The 20,638-nt window shown below is 39.8% G+C and overlaps 1 long non-coding RNA gene across 2 annotated transcripts in view; it reads left to right on the plus strand.

The window, feature by feature from the left end:
- The first annotated feature begins 206 nt into the window (after nucleotides 1-206).
- LOC105498098 (uncharacterized) overlaps nucleotides 207-20,638 on the plus strand; it is a 30,413-nt gene continuing 9,981 nt past the window's right edge. Inside the window, exons 1-3 of one of the 2 annotated variants that reach the window (XR_011615828.1) lie at nucleotides 207-353; nucleotides 1,498-1,610; nucleotides 4,742-6,855. This is a non-coding gene — a long non-coding RNA (uncharacterized lncRNA). Of the gene's footprint in view, nucleotides 354-1,497; nucleotides 1,611-4,741; nucleotides 7,143-20,638 lie in introns of those variants that run through there. The other variant, XR_011615823.1, reaches the window with a different exon arrangement.

Raw genomic sequence — 20,638 nt, forward strand, 5'->3', positions numbered from 1 at the left:
GTTAGGCATTTGATAGTTTATAATCCAAGTAAAAGATCCAGGGGCATTCTTATTTAATGCAGAGCATCTCCTTCGCTCTCTAGTTGCCACTCTAGTATAAATATGTTTCCCATCATTGCCTCCAGTACTTCCATTGGGGGCCTATGAGCACCTGCGGCCAGAACCAGGAGAATGGTTTACTTTCCCTTCATACTTATCTTCTCCTTTTCTGTCCCAGGGCCTAATAGCAAAGGGATAATTCATTGCCTTGAGAGAGTCAGGGCACGGTCTTCTTGCCCATCAAGCAGGGAGGTGGCAAAGCGGAGATGAATGTGATACTGGAGTGTCCCTGCCATGGCCAGGACTAGAGGGAGGTCAGTAAGGCACTGGACTCCAACTCTTTTCACCCTAGTTCTGGCCCAAATCCCCGCAGCCCTCAGCCAAGAGGCTGGAACTGGAAGTACCTCTCATACCTAGCAGAGTGAGTGTGATTCCTAGAGATCTAAAAGAACAAAGAGAAGAGCCACTCACCTGACTGGACGGTGACAGGAGCGATGAGGGAACAGAGTCAGAGAGATTACCACAGGACCAGGATTCTTACTCTCTTTAAAAAGTTGTAGCCCTTTGAGAATTTTCCAACAATTATCACTGCCCAACTTTGTTTCTGTTTCTTCTCCCCTCCTCCCAATATTTCTTCCCTCGTATCCTACTTCCCTTATTTCCTCTATTCTTTTCCCCTCCTTCTCTTCCTTCTTCCTTCCTTCTTTTCTTTCTTCCTTCCATCAATAACAAACAACACTCCTGCGGACCTCACTGCAACCTCCGCCTCCTGGGTTCAAGCAATTCTCCTGCCTCAGCCTCCCATGTAGCTGGGACTATAGGCACATGCCACTGTGCCTGGCTAATTTTTGTATTTTTAGTAGAGATGGGGCTTCACCATGTTGGCTAGGATGGTCTCAATTTCTTGACCTTGTGATCTGCCTGCCTCGGCCTCCCAAAGTGCTGGGATTACAGGCATGAGCTACTGTGCCCGGCCTCATCTTCTCTTTTTAAAGTTTCCCATTTTGTCTGAGATACATTGCTTGCCTGGGGGCAACGTGAAGCCCAGAAGGCCCATGAAGGAAATGAAGGTGTCCTCTCATATTTCATTGACACCATTTATCCCTCCATTCCTATTCTAGGCCTAATATTATGTTTGAGTCCATATAAGAGAGACATATTTATCAGCAGAAGCCATGATCTCATCTATGGTTAGCAAGACTTGAAGCCTCTCTAAAATCTAAGTATAGGGAGATAAGAGTTCAGCCAGAAATGTAGTAGCTTTGAGTGGAAATGGGGGTTAGGGCAGAGTAGAATTTATGTGGGCTGGACCTAGAATTCACCCTAACTGAAAATTTCTTTCATGTCCTTTTAATAAATTTTCCAGTTTTCTGAGAGATCAAAGCAGAAATGGATGTTAAACAAAAGAAAAGTAGTCAATATTTAGTAAAGGGATTCATAGTGCTTTGTTTTTCCTAGGAACCCTGCTCTGCTTAATACCCATTTGCATAGTATCTGTTGATACTGAGTGAGGAGCTGAATCCAGCAGAAAGAATGCGCTCAAGAATAGCTTCCAGGATGCCCAGGGACAGGTAATTCTGCCCACCTCAGTCCTGCTCTAGCATTCTACCCACCAACGACCAGAAGTAGTGTCCAGAGCAGCATGAGGGCTAAGGCAAGAAGTTCTACCAGCAACTGTCAGGTGCAGCTCAGGTCCTTAGGGCAGCTGTCTGTCTGCATGGACCGTGAAGCCAGGATTTGGCCCTGTGGTTTAGTAGGGATTATATAAAATAGAAAAATGGAAGTAGAAAAGCTCTGTGTCAGTCAGCATTGTCTCCACCCCCATGGATAAGGAGAAAGTAATTTGTTTCTCCTTTACAGACTTGCTCAGATGTTTGTGTATTGATCAGAAATGCTCCATAAAGTGTCAAGTGTCTTCATCCTAATTTTTAAGCTTTCCAACTCATTTTGACTTTGTGGAGAATGCTGAGTTTTGGGCCTTCTGAGATTCGAGTCACTTACTTGGTCTGCTTTAAAGGGAAAACCCCTTTACTACTCAAGATGCATGATTTGTTACACAGTTCCTCATATTGTGACACCATGTCAACACCATATCAATGCTGCTCTTCAGAGGTCTACTCAGACTACATCAAGAGACAAGCAGGCATTTGTCAGAAATGATGATGGGATTGGTATGATATTAGAGGTGTGTATGGTTCGGGGACTCAGGAAGACACAAATCTTGCCCAACTCAAGTCACCTCTGCCCATGAGATGCTCTAGCCAGATACATTCAGAAAGAGAGAGGTAATATGCACACCCTATGGCTACCTGAAGCTTTAGCTCCAAACTACAGTGCAGTGATTTAAAGGGCCTTAACATGCTCAGGAGAGATCAGGTCCAAAGTTCAAGAATAAATTTTGGAAGAGACCCCTTGTAACTGGCTGGAAATAGAATCCACCCTAGTGAATAAAAAATGACTTTAATGAAAGAACTACCTAGAATGATGTGGACAGGACTTAAATAATAGACTACAGACAGTGAGCCATCCAGAGACCAGCCACAGTGGAAAGCTGTCACCACCTTCACAGCTGAAGGAGCAAGGAGAGGAAGGACTGCTACAAAAGCCCAGTGAGAATTGGAGGGGCCACCAGGTGGAATTGTGATTGTGGAGGGCATTGCTCCTGCCAGAGAAAAGGCACCAAGCTAAGCCAACAGGTGGTGGGAGAGTGGGAAGGGGGGAAATACCTTGACCTCTTTCCTTCATGGTCCCTCATCGGTGCCTCCTATTGATAGAGCCAAACTGTAAGCCAGAGAGGCTGACTGATGCAGTCCACAGGGCATAGCCTCCTAGAGCACAGAGCAGCAGAGGATGACAGAGAATGGATGTGGTGGGGGAGTGGAATGGGGTGGCTCTAATGGAGAATATCCAGTGTAGTCCTCAATGGGGTAAAAGAGATTACACCAGTTTAGGAGCTCCTTCCCAGCAAAAGCTTTTATTTCCTCATGTTGGAATCTGCCCATTCCCACCCAGTGCTGCCAGTGTGTGGGGTGCTCAGGTGAGAATAAGATATTTAGGTCAGGCAAAATGTACTACCTTGATTATCTTCAGTCAGTCACTCTAGAAAGGAATACTGACCAAAGAATAAACAATGCAAATTAACACTTTTTCACTAGCAATTTCAGACCCAGATTTTACAGGTAGCTTTTTTAGTCTAGTCTGCAGACCTTCATGACTTGACGAACTTCTTCTCCCTCAGTCATTCTACCCCTGGAATAAAGATGTGAGCATAAGAGGTGAAGCAAACCAGAACTTGCCTAGGCTACTAGGTAAAACCTTTCTCTGCTGATGTGTTTATGTTTGGAGTCTGTGGGGAAGCAGAAGCAGGAAGGACAGCATGTGAGAGTACACACTCCAGGCTTGCCTTGCTGCATGAGTGCGAGAAGAGAGGGTACTGAAGAAATCATATCCATATGCATTTTACCTTGTAATACCTTTGTTGTTTCACCCTCTAGAACTGTGGGCAAGTAAATGTTCCCAGAAAGCTTTCAATCAGAAGTAAAGATGAAAATGGTTTAAGTCAAAGGAATGTTTGAGAAATAACAAGATTCTGTGACCAAGAATCTTCTAGTCCTGCAATGTATTCCCTTTAAATTGCAGGACTAGGAGAAGAGAATACATGATTTTACTGGAATATTTCAAACAAGAACCAAGGCTTAAACTATAAGACATGGGTCTAGCCAGCAGCAGATGGACTCCAAATTTGGTACTCTCTGGAAACATGGCTCATGATTCTGAACATGTTCCTTTGAGATTGTGTTATAATATATGGACATTTTATCCTCTCAAATACTACAAACACACAAAGGTGAAAGGTTTTTTTTTTTTTTCAGGCAATTTTGGAGGTTCAAACACTTTCAGATGTGATCCAGGGAAATCAGATAAGAGCCACTAGCCTATTTCTGTACAGCAGCAAAGACAAGGCAGGATAGAGATGGTCAATTATATTTTCAAAGGACAGGTTCTAGAAAAATATTACTTTTGTAGTGGATGGTAAAAGCTGGCTCTTTTCTTTGTTAATTATGTTAGAATTTTAAGCCATGAGGGGAAACATGGTGAGCTTTTGCCAGTTTATTAACCAAGCTGAGAACATAGGATTTCTCAGATTTCAGAGCTGCTGTGGCTTCTGTTCTCCAGACCGTTCTGCATCCTTTGGAGAGGACATCCCACTGGGGAAATCAGAAATCTTAGGGTATCTTTCAATTTGCAGTAAAGGGATTCTTCCAACATCTTTTAACTCCACAGATACCCTTTCCTCCATAGGTGTCTTGTATCCCTCCCAGCTTCGAGCTTTCCCAGGTTGAGTGAGGTTTTTTTTCACCCAGGAGAATAGGCAGGTGTCAGGGCAGGGGCTGATATATCCTCAGAGCAGGGAGATCTCACACCTGGGAAAGCAGGAGAGCTCATCTGTGAAGCCTTTGGCAAAAGGGGAAGGGTGGGCACTGGTCACTGAAGTGGGCATCTGATAGTTTTCTATCCTCTTGTACCATAGGACCCAGAGGTTCGAAAGAATAAAAAGAAGGGGAACCCATGTAACTAACTACATACACACTAGTGGGTGAAGATTCTGACATTAGCTTAGGCAGGACTTCTCATACTTTAAATTTTGCAGTCCTCTGAGAAATTTTATGCATTCCCTGCTGTGTTTCCTTCATGTCTCCAGTCTGGAGGAAATTGCCTGCAGAATGGGAAGAGTCCTGAGGTAACGTCCCTTGGCAGTGAGCCATGTTCAACAGATCTGTCATGCCTACCGGAGCGGGGAGACTGGAGCTTCAGGCAGCAAATCCAATCAAATGTGAAACAATGCTTTTCTCAGGCCCTTGGGGACCTTTGATTGGAAAAGTAATCTTTCCTAGGACCTCCAGCAGTACTGCAGGTGGCAGACTTTCTGTCTAATGTGTCTGGCCTCCAATGGTGCATCTCACTGTTGTCCTGTATCCCATATGACTGATCACTGATACTGACATAGAAAGGTTGCTAATACTGACATAGAATGATTTTCAAAGAGTGAAGTGGGCTGGTGTCTCTAGTTCTAGCACAGCCTGTGAAGGATCAGCCTAGAATCTGTGGTACATTTGGCAGGTGGGTGATGGTCATGCTGGACATCTCCCAGCTGTATGCTAGGTCTGGCCATCAGCCTACAGTGCATATGGAGAGAGCCAGGGTGCAGTTAGTGACTATAACTGGATCATATTCATGACCACAATTTAGTAATATCCTAAATCATCAATGTTCTGATGTTCCTTTGCACTAACAGGAACTCGTGTCTTGCCCCAGGACTGAGAATGATCAGGAAAATGTGCAAGTATAAGCACAAAGACTCTGATTCAGGCTGCAGAAGCAGGTGCATATATTGATTACCCAGGGAGTTGAGGTCGTTTTGGAACAGGGAGTACCCAAGCACCACTCCCAAGAGTAGAGATACCCAACACAAAGTTAAAGTATTTAAACTGGCATTCATGGCTATCTTTCTGCTGCCAGGGAGGGTAAATGGGAACATGTCAGCAAGTTGCCGCTGTCTGGGAAATGACCCCTTAGTTCTTAAAAAACCCCTAACATCTATATGGGGAATGCCCCATTCTAGCATTTCATTATGCTGATTTAGACCCCCATCAAATAAAAAAGTCAACTCAGGCAATACAAAAGTTCTACCAGGACTGGTAGAGCCATAGGGAAATATGGAAGTCAAGATTTCAGGAAGCTATGTCATGTGATACTAGACACGCGGCTACTGTAATTTTCAGTGTTCTTTGTTACTAAAATCTGGTCTGATTCCATCACAAGGCCTGAGGTTATGGCCTCTGGGGATTAAATACTGAGTCTTACACAGACCCAGGCTCAATTCTGGTGAGTTTTAAATGTGAGGAGATTTTGAAAGCAAAGGAAGACTTTGGCTCAAGGGAATGAGTCAATGACAAGCCCCAGGTGACTGGGTGGAGTAAGCAGGGCCTCCCCCAGGTGGATCTAAATTTTGCTTTGGCAGTGGCAAAAACTTGAACTGCTTAACTGATATGCTGCTAAAAGATACAGGGCCCAGTTTAAACAATGAATGATTCTGTTCCAAATGCAATATTTCCCAGCTCAGAGAGAATTACCTGGATATTATGGGGAGGAGGGAACCCTAAAACTTAAAACCCCCATATTTACCAGTGCAAGATTTTTATAAGGACACCAGAAATCTAAATGTGAGATGGGCTTCTGCTTCTGGGAAGACAGAGTAGATATACTTCTTTCTATTCTTACAAAATGCAACTAAAAACCCTGGATACGATAATCACAAGCAGACTGAAATATGGAGAAAAGAAGGAAGACCAGCTAGGAATCTCCATATCCAAAAAACAACATGGTGCTGAGTTCCCTGGGTTGTTTTGTTGTTGTTCTTGTATATTCGACACTTGGAACTGAAAACTCCATGCAACCTGTAACACCCATGGGTGCAGATAAAAAGGCCTCAATAATAGCCTGTGCTCTAGCCAAAGGGTGAGAAAAAGGACAGCCAACCAAGACAGAAAACTTTCAAACAATAACAACTCTACTCCAACCAAACACTACAGAAAAAACTGTGGGCCCATTCCCACCTATGCTAACAAGACAGGAGTGGAGAGCCTGTACTTCCACCCTTGTAAGCCAGTATCATCGAAGTGACTCTACCCCTCCCAGGAGTAGTGTCAGAGAAGCCTGAGTAGGGCGCAGAAACTTTCATCACTGGTGGTTCGTGGGTGTCAATGGAGACCTTGTGATGAGCCTGGACTTCCACCCCTGCCTGGCAGTAAGGAGGTGCCTCCCTTTCTTTTTTGTGTGTGTTCATTTACTATATAGTGACTTAATTTAGTCACTCTTTATAAAATCTTTCTGTTTTTATTGTGGCAAAAATAAACATAACAAAACTTATTTTACCATTTTTAACTGTACAGTTCAGTGACATTTAGCACCTTGACCTTGTGCAACCATCACCATCCATCTCCCAAACTTTTTCATCTTCACCAGCTGAACCTCTGAGCTCATTAAACAGCTTCTCACTTTCCCCTCTCCCAGCCCCTGGCAACCGCCATTCTACCTTCCATCTCTATGAATTTGACTACTTTAGGTACCTCATATAAGCAGATCATACAAAATTTGTCTTTTTGTGTCTGGCTTATTTCACTTGGCATAATGTCAAGATTCGTCCATCTTGTGGAATTTCCTTCCCTCCCTATCTCAAGATGTTGCATTCCCAGCACACATTCTACAGTTATTCTGAGAACAAGAAGAGGGAAAAAGCTTGGTTGGCCAAGGCTGTCTGAGGACCGTCTTGTAATATCCAGAAGTGGAACTACTGGATCACAAGGTAATTCTATGTTCAGTTTTTGGAGAACTTTCCATATTATTTTCAATAGCTGCTGTGCCATTTTACATTCCCACCAACAATGCAAAAGGGTTCTAGTTTCTTCTCATTCTTGCCAATGCTTGTTAATTTCTGTTTTGTTTTCATTTTTTTTATAATAGCCATTCTCATTAATGAAGTGGTCTTATTGAGGTTTTAATTTGCATTTCCCTAATTATTAGTGATATTGAGCATCTTTTCATGTACTAACTGGTCATATGTATATCTTCTTGGGAGAAATGCCTATTTAAATTATTTGCTCATTTTTAAATTGCATTGTTCATTTTATGTTAAATTGTAAGAGTTATATATATATTCTGGATATTAATTCCTTATCAGATATACAATTTGCAAACATCTTCTCTCATTCCATGAGTTGTCTTTTCACTGTTGATTGTGACCTTTGAGGTATAGAAATTTTAAACTTCGATGTACTGTAATTTATCTTTATTCTTTTGTTGCCTGTGCTTTTGGTGTCATATCCAAGAATTATTGACACATCCAATGTAATTAAGCTTTTTTCCTATATACTAGGATTTTTGGTAATTTTAGTTCTTATGTTTAAGTCTTTGATCAATTTTGAATTATTTTTTGTATATGTTGTAATGATCTAACTTCATTATTTATGTATGGATATCTAGTTTTTCAATATCATTTGTTAAACAGAGTATCTTTTCCCCACTGAATATTCTTGGCACCCTGTTGAAAGTCATTTGACTGTATATGCGAGAGTTTATTTCTGGGGTATCTATTCTATTCCATTTGTCAGTATGTCTGTGTTTATGCTCATACCATACTGTTTTGGTTGCTGATAGCTTTGTAGTAAGTTTTAAAACCAGGATATTTAAGACCTGCAACTTTGTTCTTTTTCATTGTTGTTTTGCTTTTCTGTGTCTCCAAAAAATATATCTAGGATTTTTTTGTATTTTATTTATTTTAAGACAGAGTCTTGCTCTGTCACCCAGGCTGGAGTGCAGTGGCACAATCACGGCTCATTGCAGCCTCAACTTCATGGGCTCAAGCAGTTCTCCCATCTCAGCCTCCCGAGTAGCTGGGATACCAGGTGCATGCTACCAAACTCAGTTATTTGTTTGTTTGTAGAAACACATTATCTCTATATTGCCTAGGCTAGTCTTGAACTCCTGGGCTCAAGTGATCCTCCCATCTCAGCCTCCCAAAATGCTGAGAATACAAGTATGCGCCACTGCATCCAGCCTCACTGGGATTTTGATAGGGATTGTATTGAGTCTGTAGATTGCTTTGGGTTGTATTGACATCTTAACAATACTAAGTCTTCCATTTATAAAAATGGAATGTCTCTCCATTTATTTGTGTTTTCTTTAATTTCTTTCAACAATGTTTTCTAATTTTAGCGTACAATTTTTTTGCCTCCTAGGTTTTTTATTCTTAAGTATTTTATTATTTTTGATGTTGTTGGAGTTGTGTCTTAATTTCCTTTTTGGATTGTTTATTGTTAGTATATAAAAATGCAGCTGAGGTCAGGCACAGTGGTTCATGCCTGTAATCTCAGCACTTTTAGAGGCCGAGGCAGGAGGATTGCGTGAAGGCAGGAGTTTGAGACAAGCGTGGGCAACAGAATGAGACCCTGTCTCTACAAAAAATTTTAAAAATGGGCTACGCGTGGTTGTGTGTGCCTGTTGTTCCAGCTACCAAGGAGGCTGATGTGGGAGGATTGCTTGAGCCTGGGAGTTCAAGGCTGCAGTCAACTGTGCTCACACCACTGCACTCCAGTCTGACTGACAGAGCAAGAGCCTATCTCCTCCCACAAAAAAAGAAAACAAAAAAAAAGCAACCGGTATTTGCATATTGATTTTGTATCCTGTAACTTTGTTAAATTCATTTATTAGTTCTAACTTTTTTTTTTTTTTGTAAAATCCTTAGGATTTTGTATACATATAACGTCAGAGAACAGAGATAATTTTACTTCTTCCTTTCTGATTTAGATGCCCTTTATGTCTTTCTAGTGCTTAATTACTCTGGCTATGATTTTCAATACTATGTTAAATAGAAGTGGTAAAAATGGACATCTTTGCCTTGTTCCTGATCTTAGAGGAAAAGCTGTCAGTTATTTACCGTTGAGTGTGATGTTAGTTGTGGGCTTTTAACACACGGCCTTTATTATATTGTGGTAGGTTTTTTCTATTTCTAGTTTGTTAAATGTTTGTTTTCATCATAAAAGTATGTTAAATTTCACTAATGCTTTTTCTGCATCATTTGAGATGATCATGAGGTGTTTTTCCCTGCTTTATTCTGTTAATGTGGCATATTATATGGATGGTTTTCATTTGTTGAACTATCCTTCCAGGAATAAATCCCACTTGGAAGTGGTGTATAATTCTTGTAGTGTGCTGTTGAATTCGATCTGCTAGTGTTTTGTTGAAAATTTTTGCATCAATCTTGATAAGAGATATTGGTCTGTAGTTTTCTTTTCTTGCAGTGTCTTTGTTTGGCTTTGATATTAGAGTAATACTGGCCTTAGAATGAGTTAAGAAGCTTTCCTTCCTCTTCAACTATTTGGAATATTTTGAGAAGTCTTTCTTCTTTTTCAATGTAGACATTTACAGCTATAAATTTCTCTCTGAAGACTGTGTTCACTGCATCCCATGCATTTTGGTATGTTACATTGTTCTTTTTATTAATCTCAAAGTATTTTCTAATTCCTTTGTGATTTCTTCTTTAATCCTTTAGTTGTTTAATAGTGTGTTGTTTAACTTGTTCATATATTTTCCATTTTTCTTGTTATCGATTCCTAACTTCATCCTGAGGTAGTTGGAGGAGATACTTCATATGGTATTTATATTTTAAAATCTATAGAGTCTTGGCATATGGTTTATTCTAGATAATGTTCATGGGCATTTGAGGAGAATGTGTATTCTGCTTTTGTTGTTTGCTCTGTATATGTCTGTATATGTCTGTTAGCTGTAGTTGGTTTATTGTGTTGTTCAATCACTCTGTTTCCTTATCTATCTCTTGTCTGTTTTATCCATTATAGAAAATGCATTATTGCAGTTTACAACTATTAAGTAGAACAATTTATATCTTCCTTCATTTCTGTCAATTTTGGCTTCATATGTTTTGACAGTCTATTATTAGGTGCACAAAATGTTTAACATGGTTATATCTTCTTGCTTTATCATACAATGTCCTCATTTTTCCCTTGTAAACCTTAAAAATTTAACATCTATGTTTTGTGATATTAGTGTAGCTGCCCTAGCTCTCTTTTGATAACTATTTTCATGGAGTATCTTTCCTCATCCTTTCGCTTTCAAACTATTTACATCTTCAGTTTTAAAGTGAGTCTTTTGTAGACAGCATATAGTTGGATTATTTTTTATTCCATTCTGCCATTTTTTGTCTTTTGATTGGAGATTGTCTTAGTCTATTTAGTGTTGCTACAACAGAATACCTGAGGTTGAATGATTTATAAAGAAAAGAGATTTATTTGGCTTATAACTGTGGTGGCTGAAAAGTCCAAGTACATCATGCCAGAATTTGTTTGACTTCTGGTGAGGGCCTTGTGCGGCATAATAACATGGTAGAGAAGCAGAAGGATAGACAGGCATGTGCGAAGAAGGTAAACATAAGAGGCAGCTTCACCTTATAACAATCCCCTGTCGTGGTAACTAATTCAGTCACACAAGAGTGAGAACTCATTCCTGCAAGACAGCATTCACCCATTAATGAGTGATCTGCACCCCTGACCCAAACACTACCTGCTATTCCTCACCTCCCAGCACTGCTGCATTGATATGAATATGGAACATATCATATTTAAACCAATGCATTTGCCCTCACCCCCAAAAAACTTACATTCTTCTTAAAATGCAAAACACATTCATCCCATCCCAATAGTACCCAAAGTTTTAACTCATTCAAGGACCAACTTAAAAGTCCAAAGTCCAGAGTCTCATCTGAGACTCAAGGCTAGTTCCTTCCACCTGTGAGCCTATAAAATAGAAAATCAAGTTATTTACTTTCAAGATACAATGGTAGCATAGATATTGGGTTAACATTCCTACTTCAAAAAGGGGTAAAAGGCCCAAAGAAAGGAGTAACTGGCCCAAAGCAAATTTGAAACCCAGCAAGTAGATGTTAAATCTTAAAGCTCTAAAATAAGTTTTCACTTCATGTGCCACCTGATGGACATACTGAGATGGGAGTTGGGCCCCCAGTGCCTCAGGCAGCCCTACCCCTATGGCTTTGCTGGGTGCAGCTTATGTGGCTGCTTGTACACCTTGGAGTCCAGTGCCTGTAGCTTTTCCCAGTAGGCATTGAATGCTGCTGGTGGCATTCTGGGGTCTTGAGGGCAGTAGCCCCACTCCCACATTTCCACTAGGCGTTGCCTTGGTAAGGACTTTCTGTGGAAGCTTTATCCCTGGTGGGAAGCTTCTGCCTGGGCACCCAGGCTTTCTGCAGCATCCTTTGAAATATTGGTGGAGGCAGCCATGCCTCCACTGCTCTTGCTTTATGCACACCTGCGAAATTAGCACCACACGGATGTAGATGTTTCCAAGGCTTTATGCACCCTTTAGAGTGGTGGCCTAAGCCATATCTGGGGCTGCTTGTGCCATTGCTGGAGTAGCCAGAATGGCCAAGATATGGGGAGCAGCATCCCAAGGCAACCCTGGGCAGCAAATCTATGGAAGGTGCCTCAGGCCCATCTCCCAAAGCCATTCTGTCCTCTTATGCCTCTGGGTCTGTGGTGGGAGGGGCAACCTCTAAGATTTCTGAAATACTTTTGGGGCCTTTTTCCCATTGTCTTCACAATTAGCAATTGGCTTTTTTTCTATCAGCAGTAATCCCTTTAACAACCAGTTGCTCAGCTGCACTGTTGGATTCTTCTCCTAAATATGCTCTTTCATTCTCTACCACATGTCCAGGCTGAGAATTTTCCAAATTTTTATGTTGTTTCCCTTTTAAGTGCACATTTTGCCTGTAGATTATCCTTTGCTCCTGTAACTCATTGTAAGCAGTTAAAAATAACCATGCAGCTTCTTGCATGCTTTGCTGCTTAGATATTCCTTCCTCCAGATATACTAGCTCATCACTCTTAAATTCTGCCTTCTGTAAAGCCCTAGGGGATGGAGACAATGCATCCAAGGTTTTTTTGTTTTGTTTGTTTGTTTTTTTGTTTTTGTTTTTGTTTTGTTTTGTTTTGTTTTTACAAATGTATAACAAGAGTGCCTTTTACTGCAGTTTCCAATAAGATATTTCCATTTCCATCTGAGATCTCATAAGAATGGACTTTACTTTCCATTATTTCTATCAGCATTTTGGTCACAACCACTTAACCAATCTCTAAGAAGTTCCAGACTTTCTCTACTCTTCTTGTCTTCTAAGCCTTCATTAGAATCTAGGCTTTTTCTAGCCTGTTCCTCTTTCAACCTCTACTAATTGTCAATTCTAAAGCTACTCCACATTTTTAGATATCGAATAGCAACACCTCACTCCTCAGTACCAATTTTCTGTCTTTTTTTAGTGTTGCTATAACTAAACACCTGTGGCTAGGTAGCCTATAAAGAAAAGAGATTTATTTGGCTCACGATTCTGATGGCTGGAAAGTCCAAAAGCGTGGAACTGGCTGGCATCTGCTGGGCTTCTGGTGAAGGCCACAAGTTGTGTCACAATATGATGGTGAAGCAGAAAGTAGGCAGACATGTGCGAAAAGTGCAAATATGAGAGGCAGCCTTGCTTTACAGCAACCCACTCTCATGGTAACTGATCCAGTCCCATGAGAGTGAGAGCTCATTTCCAAGATATGGCATGCTATTTATGAGGGATCCACTCCCATGAACCAAACATTTCCTAGTAGGCTTCACCTCCCAACAATATCGCATTGAAGATCAAGCCTCACCATGAGTTTTGGTGGGGGAGAAAACTATATTCAAACCATAGCAGAGAGTTTAATCTACTTACACTAGAAGTTATTACTTATAAGGAGAGACCTCTGCTCTTTTGCAATTTGTTTCCTATGTGCCTGTAGCTTTTTTGTTCCTCAGTTTCTCCATTACTGCCTTCTTCTTCATTTAGTTATTTTTTTGTATTGAACATTTGCTTCTTTCTTATTTTCTTTTCTCTATGTTCTGTAGTTTTTTTTTTTGTGGTTGTGTTTCTTGTGGTCATGTTTAACATGCAAAGTTATAAGACTAACTTGAATTTATATCAATTTAATTTCAATAGCATACAACAATTCTGCTTCAATACAAGTTTGCTCCCCTTTTCTGTTATTGATGCCACAGATTACATCTTTATATATTGTACACCCAGAAACATAGATTAGTGATTTTTTTGCATCTGTATTTTAAATTATGTGGAAGATGAAAAGTAAAATTACAAACCAAAATTACAAGAATATTAGCTTTTATAAATGCCCATGTATTTACAATTACCAAAGACCTTTTTTTCTTTAAACTGTCAAGTTACTGTGTAGTATCCTTTCATATCAACCTGAAGGACTCCCTTCAGCATTTCTTACAGGGCAGGTATTTTAGTAACAAATTCCCCCAGCTTTTCTTCATCTGGGTATGTCTTAATTTCTCCATCATTTCTGAAGGACAATTTTGCTGAAAATAGAATTCTGACTTGACTTTTTTTTTTTCTTCAAGCACTTTGAATATATCTATCTACTTTCTTCTGCTCTCTAAGATTTCTGATAAAAAATTGGCTGGTAATCTAAGATTCTTGTACATTATGAGTTGCTTCCCCCTTGGTGCATTCAAGATTCTGTCCTTTTGAGGAAAGAAACTGAATAGACATTTTCCCAAAGAAGACACACAAATGGCCAACAGGCACATGAAAAAAATTTCGGTATAACCAAACATCAGGAAAATGCAAATTTAAAAAAAATGAGATATCACCTCATATCTGTTAGGATAGCTATTCCCCAAAAGACAAAAAATAACAAGTGTTGGTGAGGACAGAGAAAAGGGAACCCTTGTACTGTTTGTGAAAATGTAAATTGGTTATAGCTGTTATTGAAAACAGTATGGAAATTCCTCAAAAAATTAAAAGTAGAGCTACCATATGATCGAACAATTCCACTTCTGGGTACATATCCAAAGGAAATGAAATGATAACTACATAAAGTGAAGGATATGTTAATTAGTTTGATTATAGTAATTATATTACAATGTATGTATAAAACATCAAATTATATTTCAGTAAAGCTGTTACTTAAAAATTAAAAAATAAAATTATTCTCTCCATGTTAGCCAGGATGATCTTGATCTCCTGACCTCCCGATTCACCCACCTTAGCCTCCCAAAGTGCTGGGATTACAGGTGTGAGCCACCGTGGCCGGCTGTTCTCTCATTGTCTTTGGTTTTTGATAGTTTGATTATAGTATTTCCTATTGTGGGTCTTTTTAAGTTTATCCTGCTTGGAGTTTGTTGAGCTTCTTGGACTTGTAGATTCATATATTTCATCATTTTGGGAATTTCTCAGTCATTACTTTAAAATCTATTCTTTCTGACTCCTTTTCTCTCTCTTCTCTTTTTGGAACTCAAGCAGTAGACATATTGGTTTATTTCATGATGTCTCACATGTTCCTTAGGCTCTACTTATATTTCTTTTTTCTTTCTATTTTTCAGACTCAATAATTTTAATTGTCTCATCTTAAAGTATTCTCATTCTTTCTTTTGCCTATTCAAATCTGCTTTTTAGCTCCTCTAGCAAATTTTTCATTTCAGTTATCTTACTTTTCAGCTCCAGGATTTCTTTTTCATTTTGGTTATTATATCTTTCAGCTTCAGAATTTCCTTTTAGCTATTTAAAAGAATAATTTCTATTATTATTAACATTCTTATTTTGTTCATACCTTGTTTTCCTGTCTTTTAAAATGTTTTTTCTTTTTTAGATCTTTGAGCATCTTTAAAACAGTTGTTTTAAAATTATTGTCTAGTAAGTCTAGTGTCTTTTGATTTGTTTTGTTCGTTTGAATGAACCATACTTTTCTGATTTTTTGTTTGTCTTGCGATTTTTTTGTTGAAAGCTGAATATTTAAATTATATAATGTGGTAACTCTGGAAAGCAGATTGTCCCCTTTTCATAGGGTTTGTTGTTTTATTAAAAAAATTATTGCAGGGTGTCTCTGTGCCAGGCCTCAGTTTGAGGTGAGGACTTAAGGTATTCTCAGGTATTTTCTGAGATCATATCTTCCTCTGGGCATGTGTGATGGCTTTCTAAATTCTTTCATATATGTGATTGCACTTGAATATCCCAACTTGCATGTCAACAATCAAAAGCCATAATCTGCAATCAGAACATAGAACTCAATATTTGTAGGGAAAGGTCTTTATTGCCCACTCAGGCTCCAGAAAGCTATACTAAGAATATGGGCTTTCATACTCACAGCTAACTGGTACAGAATTGGAGACTGGGAGGCAGTAGACACCACTGAAGGAAAGCTAAGAGTGATAGAATTTAACTGCAATTTAGCAGCTGATCTTTCTTCTGGAAGCTGCAAGCATTCAAATTCACGTCAGCGTTCAGAAATAGTTACTTCAGACAGTTTCTGCTAGTAGAATTGTTGCCTAGGTGGACAGACAGATTCCTGGTGCTTCCTACTTCACCATTTCCTTGATATCCCCAACTGTTTTTGACAAAGTGCAAAAGCAATTTGGTTGAGAAAAGGAAGCCTTTTAAACCAATGGTAGTGGGACAATTGGACATCCATAGGAAAAACAATAAATCTCAATCTAAGTCTGACACCTTATACAAAAATTAACTTAAAATGGATCATGGCTGTTATTGTAAAGTGTAAAACTATAAAACCTATAGAAAAAAACTAGGAGGAAATTTTCAGAATGTAGGGCTAGGCAAAGAGTTCTTAGACTTGTTACCAAAAACATGATCTATATGAAAACAAAATGATAAATTGAACATCAGAATTTAAAAATTTAGCTCTGCAAAATACTTTACTTAAATGATGCAAAGATGAACTATAGACTGAGAGAAAATATTTGAAAAACAAATATCTAACAAAAGCCAGTATCTAGAGTATATAAATGACTCTCAAATTCAAGAGTTAAAAAAAAACTGAAACAATCCAACTTAAAATTGGCAAAAGATATGAAGAGATATTTCAGCAAAGAGGATATAAGATGGCAAGTAAGCAATGAAAAGATGTTCAACATTATTACCCATTAGTGAAATTCAAATTAAAATCATCGTGACATATCATTACATACCTATTGAAATGGCTACAATAAAAAACAGTGACAGTATCAAATGTACCAATTTACATTCATAAATTGATGGTAGAAATGTAAAATGATACAGCCACTCTGGAAACCAGCTTGGCAGTTTCTTAAAATCTAAATATGTTACTTATATATGACCCAGAAATTGCACTATTGGTCACTTATCCCAGACAAATACTTAAGTTTACATAAAAAACTTTACAGGAATGTTTATAGCAGCCTTATTTGTAACAGCCTTAAATTGGAAATAACCTAGATGTCCTTCAACAAATGAATGGTTAGTGGTACATAGTAAAGTACTTAGTCCATATGGTTTGGCTGTGTCCCCACCCAAATCTCAACTTGAACTGTGTCTTCCAGAATTCGCACAGGTTGTGGGAGGGACCCAGCTGGAGGAGGTAATTGAAGCATGGGAGCTGGTCTTTCCTGTGCTATTCTCATAATAGTGAATAAGTGTCATGAGATCTGATGGGTTTATCAAAGGCTTTCACTTTTGATTCTTCCTCATTTTTCTTTTGCTGCCGCCATGTAAGAAGTGTCTTTTGCTTCCCACCATGACTCTGAGGCCTTCCCAGCCATGTGGAACTGTAAGTCCAATTAAACCTCTTTTTGTTCCCAGTTTTGGGTATGTCTTTATCAGCAACCTGAAAAAGAATTAATTCAGTAAATTGGTACCAGTGCAGTGGGGTGTCACTGAAAAGATACCCAAAAATGTGGAAGCAACTTTGGAAGTGGGTAACAGGCAGAGGTTGGAACAGTTTGGAGGGCTCAGGAAGACAGGAAAATGTGGGAAAGTCTGGAACTTCTTAGAGACTTATTGAGTGGCTCTGACAAAAATGCTGATAGTGACATGAACAATAAGGTCCAGGCTGAGGTGGTCTCAGATGAAGATAAGAAACTTGTTGGGAACTGGAGCAAAGGTGATTTTTGTTGTTTTCGCAAAGAGACTGGTGGCATTTTGCCCCTGCACTAGAGATTTGTGGAACTTTGAACTTGAGAGAGATGATTTAGGGTATCTGGTGGAAGAAATTTCTAAGCAGCAAAGCATTCAAAAGGTGACTTATGTGCTGTTAAAAGCATTCCATTTTAAAAGGGAAACAGAGCATAAAGGTTCAGAAAATTTGCAGCCTGATGCTGCAGTAGAAAAGAAACACCCATTTTTTGAGGAGAAATTCAAGCCAGCTGCAGAAATTTGCATAAGTAGCAAGGAGCCTAATGTTAATCCCCAAGACCATGGGGAAAATGTATCCAGGTGATGTCAGAGACCTTCACAGCAGCTCCTCCCATCACAGGACCAGAGGACCAGGAGGAAAAAGTGGTTTCATGGGCTGCGCTCAGGGTCCCTGTACTGTGTGCAGCTAAGGGACTTGGTGCCCTATGTCTCAGTTGCTCCAGCCATGTCTGAAAGAGGCAAACATAGAGCTTGAGCTGTGACTTCAGAGAGTGGAAGCCCAAAGCCTTGGCAGTTTCCACGTGGTGTTGAAACTGCAGGTGCACAGAAATAGAGAAGTAGAGAATTGAGGTTTGGGAACTTCCACCTAGATTTCAGAAGATGTATGGAAATGCCTGGATGCCCAGGCAAAAGTTTGCTGCAGTGGTAGGGCACTCATGGAGAACTTTGGCTAGGGCAGTGTGGAAGGGAAATGTGGGATCAGAGCCCCCACACAGAGTCCCTACTGGGGCACTGCCTAGTGGAGCTGTGAGAGGAGGGCCACCATCCTCCAGACCCCAGAATGGTAAATCCATTACCATTGCACCATGAACCTGGAAAAGCCACAGGCACTCAGTGCCGGCCTATGAAATCAGCCAAGAGAGAGGCTGTACCCTGCAAAGCCACAGGGGTGGAGCTGCCCAAGACCATGGGAACCCACCTCTCACATCAGTGTGACCTGGCTGTGAGACCTGGGGTCAAAGGAGATCATTCTGGAACTTTAAAATTTGACTGTCCCACTCGATTTTGGACTTGCATAGGCCCTGTAATGCCTTTGTTTTGGCCAATTTCTCCCATTTGAAATGGCTGTATTTACCCAATACCTGTACCTCCATTGTATCTAGGAAGTAACTAGCTTGCTTTTCATTTTACAGGCTCATAGGCAGAAGGGACTTGCCTAGTCTCAGATAAGACTTTGAGTGGAATTTTGGGTTAATGCTGAAATTAGTTAAGACTTTGGGGGACTGTTGGGAAGGCATGATTGGTTTTGAAAAGTGAGGACATGAAATTTGGAGTTTGGTTTGGCTGTGTCCCCAACCAAATTTCAACTTGAACTATATCTCCCAGAATTCCCACATGTTGTGGGAGGGACCCAGGGGGAGTTAATTAAATCAGGTGGGCCAGTGTTTCCCAGGCTATTCTCATGATAGTGAATAAGTCTCAGGAGATCTGATGGGTTTATCAGGGGTTTCCACTTTTGCTTCTTCCTTAGTTTTCTCTTGTGGCCGCCATGTAGGATGTGCCTTTTGCCTTCTGCTGTGATTCTGAGGCTTCCCCAGCCATGTGAAACTGTAAGTCCAGTTAAACCTCCTTTTGTTCTGGTTTTGGGTATGTCTTTGTCAGCAGCATGAAAATGAACTCATACATTAGTAATAAAAAAAACCTATTCATGCAAGTGCAACATGGATGAATTGCCAGACAATTATGTTGAATAAAGAGAAAACATCCAAATAATTACAAAATACATGATTCTATTTATGTAACATTTTTGAAATGACAGAACTATAGAAATGGAAAATACATTTGTATTACCAAGCATTAAAGAGGAGGTTTACAAGAGGGAGGTGAGTGTGGCTACAAAAGAACAACTTGAGGGATCCTTGTGGGGAAGGATATATTGTGGTTTTTGACTGTATCTATGTCAGTATCTTGGCTGTATATTGTACTGTAGTTTAGCAAGATGTTACAATTGAGGAAAACTGGGTAAAAAGGAGATGGGATTGATGCAGGGCACACGAGCACCAAAATTGGAGCTTAGCCTAGGAGAGTTCTTGGCTTTGCCCAGGAAAAGAATTCAAGGGTGAGCTGGAGGTGTTAAACAGCAACTTTCACAGTGGCAGTGTACAGCAGCACCACAGGTACTGCTCCTTATGGAGAAGGGCTACCCCATAGGCAGTTTACCTGGAGTAGCAGCTCAAAGTCAGTTGTGCAGTCATATTTATACTGACTTTTAATTACATGCAAATTAAGGGGTGGTTTATGCAGCAATTCCTAGGAAAAAGGCAGTGACTTCCAGGTCATCTGATCATTGCCATGGAAAGGGTGGTACCTTCTGGGTGTTGCCATGGCAATGGCAAATTGACGTGGCACACTGGTGGCCATGTCCTATGGAAAGTTGCTTCCCCCCAGTGTCTATTTTCCTCAATTTGATTCCATGTCCAAGCCCTGACTCTGGAGTCAAGTCTCTGTTCCTGTCTCAGGATCTCTCTATATTATTATTTTTGACTGCATGAGAATCTACAGCTATCTCAAAATAAAATTTAATTAAAAAGTACAAATGTGAGAATTTTGCCTATTTCTAAAAAGGTAGCCTACGTGGACGTACTTCCTAGAGCTGGTGTTTATAATATTCTCTTGGATACTAAATAGCAGAATCATTAAGAGCATATTTGTGTTGGCTAATCAATTTACTTATGAATTCCAAGTTTATTCTTACAGGGAACAAAGGCATCTAGAGTTACAGGAAAAAAATCCCATACTTTCCATTCTAAAAGTTTCCCATTTGAATTAACTCAAATATAGGGAGATATTTTTAGACTTGGCCAGAATATGCAGTTTTACAATAGCTGAGGCATGGAAGCCTCTATGATCCCTAGGGAGACAGACAGCCTCAGGAATTTATACAGCATATTGGGGAAATTGAAGCTTGAAAAATAGATCAGAGGTGCCAGCAGCTAGCATTCAGTGGTAAAGAGCAATGATTTTGAAGCTGAAATGTGAATCTTGCCTTTGCTGCTTAACAGCTGTGTGACTTAAGGCAAATTG

This window comes from Macaca nemestrina, chromosome 1 (assembly GCF_043159975.1).
Source record: "Macaca nemestrina isolate mMacNem1 chromosome 1, mMacNem.hap1, whole genome shotgun sequence".
Taxonomy (NCBI): domain Eukaryota; kingdom Metazoa; phylum Chordata; class Mammalia; order Primates; family Cercopithecidae; genus Macaca; species Macaca nemestrina.